This window comes from Capsicum annuum, chromosome 8, assembly GCF_002878395.1.
Source record: "Capsicum annuum cultivar UCD-10X-F1 chromosome 8, UCD10Xv1.1, whole genome shotgun sequence".
Taxonomy (NCBI): Eukaryota; Viridiplantae; Streptophyta; class Magnoliopsida; order Solanales; family Solanaceae; genus Capsicum; species Capsicum annuum.
Genome location: NC_061118.1, coordinates 20,044,469 through 20,053,815, shown reverse-complemented (window position 1 = coordinate 20,053,815; position 9,347 = coordinate 20,044,469).

Below are 9,347 nucleotides of genomic sequence, written 5' to 3'. Positions count from 1 at the left end.
CCATTTTTCCTTTTGAGAAGCTTTCGCAAGATGCAAAGCTATCAAATTCACATTCTATACTTCAATACGAGAATAATGATACCTATATTGCACCATTGTGCTTTGAGTCTAAAAATCACCCAAAATCCCATATGGGTCCCATTTACAAAAAAATTATATTTTTGAAGCCAACCCAACGTTCCCATATGCTTAAGGAATTATTACCCTAAAATGGGTAAAAATCTAAGCAAATTTAGGGTTAAAATCAAGCCCTCAAGGTTTTGAGATTTTAGAATAAGAAATGGAAAATTTTTCCACAAAAAAGATGAAATCTTACCACAAATCGAAGGGAAAATATGAAAATAGATGTTATCCAAGCTCCTAGATTACCCACAAGCCTCATTTCTAATCTATCTCCCTTGTTAGGGTTCTAGTCTCAAGAGAATGGGTAAAGAATGAGCAAAATGGGGTTAAAATTGGGTATTTATGCCCTCTTCAAGTTTTTGGGTCTCACAATCGCAGCTTGATGTTTGCAATCGTGGTACATAAGGACAAGGTCAGAAGTCGTTATAGTGACATCCCCTTATCACAATTGTGATCTAATTGGCTATTATAGTGAGTCGTGATAGAGATATAATCACCCCGATCGCGGCTTCTTAGTGGCTGCAAAGGATATCGCGATCGTGACCCTTGACATCGAGATAATGATGCACTAGATACAACTAAGATGTGGGAAAATTTTCAAGTCTCTGCCAAGCCCTCGAGATTCACCCAAAATCCCGTATACGCAAATGAACTATGTAACCATACCAAATTTGATGTTTTAGACTCAATAGTGCAGTTGAAATTTTCATCCCAGGTTATTTCGTTGAAATGTGGGTCCCAGACTTAATTTTTAATTTCTAAACTTTTCGACTAATAGGTTGAAATGAGCCCAAGTGTCTCGGAACCCAAACCAAAGGTCCACCTAGACTAAAATCGATATTCCAAAGTTGCTGGAATAGTCAGAATTTGCATTCAAGGTCATTTGAATGAAGTCGTTACCCGGTGTCTATTTGGAACCATCAAAGACTTAAAAATAAAAAATTGGCTCTAAAAAATAAATGAACTGCCCGGTAATCAAGTTGTCAGTTCTAACAAGTCATAAATGACTTGGGGAAACTATAAAAAAGCTCTAATGATAAAAATAAATAGAAATATGAAAAATAAACTGAAGTGTCATTTTAATTGATTTCTTCAAGAATATTAGAATTAATCAGATCTTGAGTCTCTTCATGAGATTCCTTTACAATGTTATCTTTATCTTTACTCGTGCTTCTTTTTCTAGGATTTTTATCCTTTAAATCGAGTGTCCTACCATGCTTTAGGCGTGTTTGGGATTCAGAAGCTTTGACATTAGTAGATGGTTCTTTTGGGACACCAATTTGGACAGGCATATTTACTGTAGGTATGTGTGACTTAGTTATCCTTTTCAAATCAGTAAATGTAGCTGACATTTGATTTGCTAGTTTTTATAAGTGAATGGTCTTTAGGACCTCATGTTTACATATGGGGGTATGTGGGTCAAAATGGGATAATGCTGAAACTTCCATGCAATTTATCATTTTAGTTCATGTTTCTCTCCTAATTGTGGGAAATATGTTTCATCAAATCAATAATCTGCAAATCGAGCAGTAAATAAATATCCCATCAATGGTTCAAGGTAGCGAATTATGAAGGAAGATCAAAATCCAACATATATTCTTAACCTTCTCTGGGGGTCCATCTTAGTGCGTTGTGGTGGTGCTACTGGCACATGTACAACACATCCAAAAATTCATAAAGAGTAATATTTGGTTCATAACCAAGGACCAATTGTAACAAAGAGTAATTATTATAATGAGTCGGTCTGAGACGAATAAGGGATGTTGCATGCAAGATAGAATGGCCCCAAATAGTAGTTGCTAGTTTTGTTTTCATAAGTAGTAGTCTTGTTATCAATTTTAGGCGTTTAATAAATGACCCAGCAAGGCCATTTTGAGTATAAACATAAGCGACATGATGTTCAGTTCTTATTCCAATTGATACACAGTAATCATCAAAAGCTTTAAATATAAATTCTCCAGCACTATCGAGGCGAATAGACTTAGTGTAATAATCTGGAAATTGCGCCCTTAATTATATTATTTGTGCCATTAATTTTGCAAATGTCAGACTGTGAGATGATAAAAAACACACATGAGACCATCATGAAGATATAGCTATTAGGACCATAAAATATCTGAATGGCCCACTGGATAGATGAATAGGTCCACATATATCCTCATGTATACTTTCTAAAAAAAAGGGATTCGACGCCAACTTTCAGTGGCCTTGACTTAGTTAACAATTTGCCTTGATAACAAGTAGCACGTAAAAATTCATTACTTGCATGAATCTTCAGGTTCTTTAATGGGTGCCCATTTGAATTTTCAAGTATTCATCTCATTATTATTGACCAAGGGTGACCTATTCGGCCATGCCAAATCACAAATATATTTAGATTGGTAGACTTCAAATTCCTAATAGGGTGTGTTTCAACTATACTAATTTTTGCATAATATAAGCCAAAAGATAAAGTTGGCAATTTCTCCAACATATATTTCTAGCCTGAGACATTCTTGGTAATGTCAAAATATTCAATATTTATTTCATTTATTATCTCAACATGATATTCATTTCTACAGATATCTTTAAAACTTAACAAGTTTCTCGGGGATTTAGAAGAAAATAATGCATCTTCTACAACAAGTTTCGTCCCCTTAGGTAGAAATATAGTAGCTCTTTCGGAGCTTTCGATTAATTTTGAATTACCAGAGATTGTTGCAATATTTACTTTTCTTCTAAGCAAGTAGGAAAAGTATTTCTCATTTTTAAATATGGCATGCGTTGTTCCACTATCAATTACACAAATATCCTCGTGATTAATCATTGATCCAAATAAAATTTTAGGAGTATCAATATATTCTTCAAGATAAAAATATAAACAAAGTAAACATTATAGTATTACTAGCAAACGTCTTATTACACAAACTTTATTTATTTGCAATACTAGAGAAGCACTACTAACAGGAAATAAACTAATACAACCAACAGAGAAGTAACATACTTAGACTATTACAGATCCATCACCGACAAAGTGATTTACATTTCCTTCAGGAATTTCAAGGCCTAGAAAGCAGAATTGCAGTTCGTAAGTTTGCTCTTACTTCTTTATTCAATTCTTTTCCCACTTCATTGCCTTCTATTCCTCTTTTATTCTTTCTAATGTAATATCATAAGCATCCAATGCAGCTTCTTCTGCGAACTCTTCTGCTGCAGCAATCTGTAATATTTAAATACATAGGCTCAATAGTATCTTCGAAGATAAAATTTACTTCTGCATTATTATCTACCTTCTTGAGGGATGTCTGATACAGATCAACCAGATGCTTTGGCGTATGAAAGGTACGTGACCAGTGTCCTTTTCCTCCACATCGATAATATTTATTTTTTATATTTTTCTTTTGCATAACTTTAGGCTTTTCGCCCTTCTTCTTACACTGATGGTGGGGAAGGTTATTGTTCAATGCAAGACGATCACCATGATTGAAATTTCTTCCTCAATTATGGCTACGACCATGATTGAGGCCAGGACCTCTTTCACGCCTAGATTGGTAAAAATTTACAGCATTCACTTCAAGAAATTGAGCAGTACCAGGAGATCGACTTGTATGATTTTTCACAAAAGATCATGATCAATAACAAGACGATGCAAAATTAATTTAGAATACTTTTTAAATCTCATTTCTTTGTGTTGTCGCTGCAGGAGCATACTCGAGGCAAGGAAGGTGGAGAATGTTTTCTCTAGCATATCATGATCTATGATATTTTCTCCGCATAAATTTAATCAGGATTTAATTCAAAATATAGCAAAATTATACACGATTATATCTTTAAAATCTTGTAATCTCAAATGGGTTCATTCATAATGTGTCTGTGGAAGAACAATTATCTTTAGATGGTCATATCTATCTTTTAGATTATTCCACAGTACAAGTGGATCTTTTCATTTTTAATTCCTCATTGAGGTAATGACAGAAAAATATCATGACTTTGGCACGGTCTTGATTAGATACCTGATTTTTATCCTTTGATGGTGTCTGCCAGACCCATCACATTTAAATGAATATTGACATCAAACTCCCAAGACGGGTAGATTTTGCCCGATACATCTATGATAATAAATTTACGTTTAGATATGTTTGACATATTTTAAGAAAAATAAGTTTTTACCTTTATTACATGTATTTACTCGAGACGGTAAAGATTCGTATTGATAATGTGTTAAATAATAAAAACAAATACTAAACTAATCTAAGATAAGGAAGGATGCCACTTAAGAGAATGTAATAGTGCCTTTTATTCACTGTCCTGTTCTTAATAATTTTCATAATACATTTGAATGACCTATTTAAAATTTAAAATTGACTTGACCATCAAATTTAATACTTCCTCCGTTTTAAAAAGAATGATCTACTTTGATTTGGCACGAAATTTAAGAAAATAAAGAAGACTTTTAAATCTTGTGGTTTTAAATTAAAGATATGTCAAATATACTAAAACATGCTATTTAGAAAGTTTAAATTAAAAAATTGCTAAAAAAGAAAGGAGTCATTCTTTTTTTAAACAGAATAAAAAAAAGTGGGTCAATCTTTTTAAAATGGAAGAAATACTTGATTACAAATGTTGCAAGAATTAACGGTAAAGCAACTTGGGCTTCAAGGCTGCAATTTGCATGGTCATCCACATGGGTGAATATAAAAAATAGACACAAATTGGGGTTACTTTCAAATTTTAGCCCCAAACAAAAAAGTTTCCTTAAAATATCCTTTACCTATTAACTAATTTTTTTGGACAAAATTGTCTCTGATCAATGGACTAACTTACATAAATAAATGAATAATGGTCCTCATAATGGATAATAACCCCATATTTATATCTCTCAACTTTTATATTTTTACTTTGATTTTTATTTTTTTATTTTTTATTTTCTCAAGCCCTACTTTTTTCCATTTTTCCTCTCAACTTTTTTTTTTCTTTTTTCTTTTATATTATTTTTATTTTGAGAAAATGGTCCATTACCCCCCCCCCCCCCAACCTTTTGGTGAAATCCCAACTACACACTTATACTTTGCAAGGGTCCTATGACCCCCTGAACTATTTTAAAGTGAAATTATTATCCCCTGAATGCTGACATGGCAAGAGAGTATGTTTCACTCTCTTTAAAGAGAGTGAGAACGAATTTTTTTTATTAAAAAATTATTTTTAATAGTTCTTTGTTTTCTTTATTCATTTTTAATTATTCTTTTTCTTTATTCATTTTCTTTCTTCTTCTTCTTCGTTTTTTTTCTTACAAACAATGACATCCAAGAACTCATCAATAGCATCCAAAATTAATTTATCATTTTTCTCATCTCCAAGCACAAAATCAATTGGTTTCGACTTTAAATTCGTCAAAAATTTCAAAATGGGTATTGTTCATTGTTTCCAACTTTAAGATTGTCGAAAATTTTAAAATCAATATTGTCCATTATTTACGACTTCAAAGTCGTCGTAAATTTTAAAATGAGTATTGTCCATTATTTTCGACTTGAAGATTGTTGAAAATTTTAAAATTCTCTATTGTTTCCGACTTTAAGATTATTGAAAATTGTAAATTCGGTATTGTTCATTATTTTCGGCTTCAAGGTCATCGAAAATTTTGAAATTGATATTCTTCGTTGTTTTCGAATTTAAGATTGTTGAAAATTTAAAAATTGATAATGTTCATTATTTTCCACTTCAAGGTTGTCGAAAAATTTAAATTCGATGTTGTTTATTATTTCTGACTTCAAGATCATCGAAAATTTCAAAATCTATATTGTCCATTATTTTCGACTTCAAGGTCATCGTAAATTTTAAAATGGGTATTGTCTATTATTTCCGACTTCAAGGTTGTCAAAAATTTTAAAATTCTCTATTGTTTCCCACTTTAAGGTCATCGAAAATTTTAAATTTCGTATTGTTCATTATTTTCGACTTCAAGGTCGTTGAAAATTTTGAAATTGGTATTGTTCGTTGTTTCCGAATTTAAGATCGTCAGAAATTTAATAATTATATAATCATTATTTCCCACTTCAAGATTGTCGGAAATTTTCAAATTCGATGTTGTTTATTATTTTTGACTTTAAGATTATTAAAAATTTTAAATTCGGTATTGTTCATTATTTTTCACTTCAAGGTCGTCGAAAAATTATTTGCATAGAAGTAGGTATAATAAAGTTTGAAAAGGAAAAGAGATGAAAAGTAATAGCGAAAAAAATAAAGTGAAAAAAAGATGAAAATTGATAGAAAGTGATAAAAAAGGAAAAGAAAGTAAATAAAAATTAATTTTAAATAAAAAAACAGGTGTCAAAATATTGTTGGCACGTGCATCACACCTTATCCAAAATGACTGGTTGTCAAATTTTAGGGGTAATAATTCCACTGTAAAATAGTTCAGGGGATTATAGGTCCCTCGCGAAGTATAAGTGTGTAGTTGAGATTTGGGGTAAAGGTTGGGGGGGGGGGCTTTCGACCATTTTCTCTTTTTATTTTTTATTTTTTCTTTCTTCTTTTTTTTGTTCTTTTTAGTTTTCTCAACCCTTACTTTTTTTTCTTTACACCTTTCAACGTCGACTTTTATAAAAAAAACTTTTTTTATTTTTCTTTGATTTTTTTCTTTTAAAATTTTTTCGACCTTTATTTTTATTTAATCTTTTTTTTATCAACCTTTATTTTTTCTCATTCTCTCTCAACTTCTATATTTTATTTGATTTTTATTTTTTTAAATATTTTTCTTCATTTTCTTCCTTTTCCATAATTTTTATTATTTTTGTTCTTTTCTTCGATTTCTTCCATTCAAGTTACATCTCATGAGCAAGAGTTGACACTACTATATTGTAGAGGCGAGACTTATGACTTTCAAACAACAAGTTATATTTCATGGGCAAGAATCGACACTACCACATTGTATTTTGATTTATGAGATATTTTATAACTCTTACCTTAGAGGAAATACTTAGCTCATGGACTTTCAAACAACAAATTATACCCCACGGGCAAGAGTTGACTCTACCACATTATGTTTTCATTTATAAGATGTTCTACAACTATTGTCTTAGAGGTAAGACTTAGCTCAAGGACTTTCAAACAATAAGTTATGTTTCATAGGCAAGAGTCGACACTACCATATTGTTTTTTGATTTATGAGATGTTCTACAACTATTGTCTTAGAGGCAAGACTTAGCTTAGAGACTTAAAACAACAAATTATGCCCCACGAGCAAGAGTTGACTCTACCAAGTTATGTTTTTATATGAGATATTCTACAACTATTGCCTTAGAGGTAAGACTTAGCTCAAGGACTTTCAAACAACAGATTACGCCCCACGGGTAAGAGTTGACTCTACCACATTATATTTTCATTTATGAGATGTTCTACAACTATTGCCTTAGAGGCAAAACTTAGCTCACAGACTTTCTAACAACAAATTATGCCCCACGGGCAAGAGTTGACTCTACCATATTATGTTTTTATTTATGAGATATTCTTCAACTCTTGCCTTAGAGGCAAGACTTAATTAGCCCAAGGACTTTCAAACTACAAATTTTCCCCACGGGCAAGACTTAACTCTACCACGTTATATTTTTATTTATGAGATATTCTACAACTATTGCCTTAGAGGTAAGATTTGGCTCAATGACTTTCAAACTACAAATTATGTCCCACAGACAAGAGTTGATTTTACCACGTTATGTTTTCATTTATGAGATATTCTACAACTACTGCCTTAGAGACAAGACTTAATTAGCTCAAGGGCTTTCAAACTACAAATTATGCTCTACGGGCAAGAGTTGACTCTATCACGTTATGTTTTCATTTATAAGATATTCTACAACTATTGCCTTACAGGTAAGACTTAGCTCAAGAATGCCCCGCGGGCAAGAGTTAACACTACCACATTATGTTTTTATTTATGACATGTTCTACAACTCTTGCCTTAAATAAAAGACTTAATTAGCTCAAGGACTTTCAAACTACAAATTATGCCCCACGAGCAAGAGTTGACTCTACCACGTTATGTTTTCATTTATGAGATGTTCTACAACTATTGCCTTAGAAGTAAGACATAGCCCAAGGACTTTCAAACTACAAATTATGCCCCACAGGAAAGAGTTGTTACTACCACATTATGTCTTTATTTATGAGATGTTCTACAACTCTTGCCTTAGAGGCAAGACTTTCAAACTACAAATTATGCCCTACGGGCAAGAGTTGACACTACCACATTATGTTTTCATTTATGGGATGTTCTACAACTCTTGGCTTAGTGGCAAGACTTAACCCAACGACTTTCAAATAATAAATTATACTCCACGGGCAAGAGTTAACACTGCCACATTATGCCTTTATTTAATAGATATTTTACAATTCTCGCCTTAGAGACACGACTTATCTTAAGAATTTTCAAAGAATTTCGTAACAACAATTCATGCCTTTAAATTTGCTTTGATATCAAAAAACTAAGATACCTTTGTGGATTATCCAATTTTTTATTTATTAGCAAAATATAATAGAAGTTGAGAAAAAAATGCAATAAAACAAAATAGAGAAATAAAAAAAAGATTGAGAAAAAAAGAAAGATAATGAAAAAGTGAAAAATTAAAAAAATTGAAAAAAATAAAAAATGATAGGAAAAATAAAAATAAAGTTTGAGAAAAATAAGGGAAAAAAGAGAACTGAAAAAAGAAAAAAACAATCAAACAAAATAGAGAAATAAAAAAAGAGAGTGAAAAAATAAAAGGCAAGAAAAAAATAAAGATTAAGAAAAAAATGAAGAATTAAAAAAATTGAGAAAATAAAAAATGAGAGGAAAAAATAAAAATAAAGTTTGAGAAAAATGAGGGAAAAAAAGAGAAATGATTAAAATAAATAAAAAAATAAAGGTTAAAGACAAATGAATTAAAAAATAATTAAAAAAAGAAATAGATAATGCCCGAGAAAAAAGAAAAAAGAGAAAAAAATAAAGGTTGAGACAAATAAATTAAAATATGAAAATAAAATTAAAGGAAAAAATAAAAAGTGAAAATAATAAAAAATAGAATAATAAAATTAAAGAAAAAATTAAAAAGTGAAAATAATAAAAATTGAATAATAAAATTAAAGAAAAAAAATAAAAAAATGAAAATAATAAAAAATAAAATTTGAGAGACAAATAAGTATAAAAAATTTAAAAATTATATTTGGATAATAGAGGGGCAAAATGATACTTGTACTATACTTAAAAA